Source organism: Nannospalax galili, unplaced genomic scaffold (assembly GCF_000622305.1).
Source record: "Nannospalax galili isolate Female #2095 unplaced genomic scaffold, S.galili_v1.0 scaffold128, whole genome shotgun sequence".
NCBI classification, from domain to species: Eukaryota; Metazoa; Chordata; class Mammalia; order Rodentia; family Spalacidae; genus Nannospalax; species Nannospalax galili.
The window spans coordinates 3,269,754-3,270,400 of NW_008360322.1; positions in this window are offsets into that span (position 1 = coordinate 3,269,754).

Here is a 647-nt window from a genome sequence, read left to right on the forward strand (position 1 = left end):
AAGTAAAAATAGTGCTGAAAATATAGTTAAATACAATGGGAATCACAGAGATAAATAAAATCAAGCAATGAAAACAAATTTAAGGAGATAATGTATTGGAACAGCTATGCATGGGGAGGATATTCAGGTAAACTTGTGGACTCTTACCTTTCCTATGGTTCCACTGTTACTGAGTCTATATTGGACAGATGTCTGATGTCTGCCAGAATTGTCTTCACTTTGGTAGCTTTCCCTGTTTTCATATGAGGGGCCTTTACTGGTCACACTTAGCTTTGCAGTCTGTGGGCTTGCCAGGTTGCCTTATCCTTCTGAGACTGTCAAGATACTACCCCACTGGCGTGGCTAATGTTTAGCATAGGGTGAGGGGTGTTTCCCAAGTGTATTGGGAATGGAAAGCAACCATAGGCCTGAAATTGATACAGGTGAAGGAATTGTATTTGTTCTTTGAAGACTTCCTAAATACCCTGCTGAAGGGATGCAGCTGTAGAAATCAACTATATCACGTGAACTTCATAGTCTTGGACTCTGCAGTACTGAACAGCAGAGAGGTGGCTCCAGAAGTTGATCCACCCACTGACCTAAGACTCAGAGCTGTCAAACTCTAGGGTTAGCCTCAGTTGATGAGGCCTGCTCCCAGCTACCAGGGG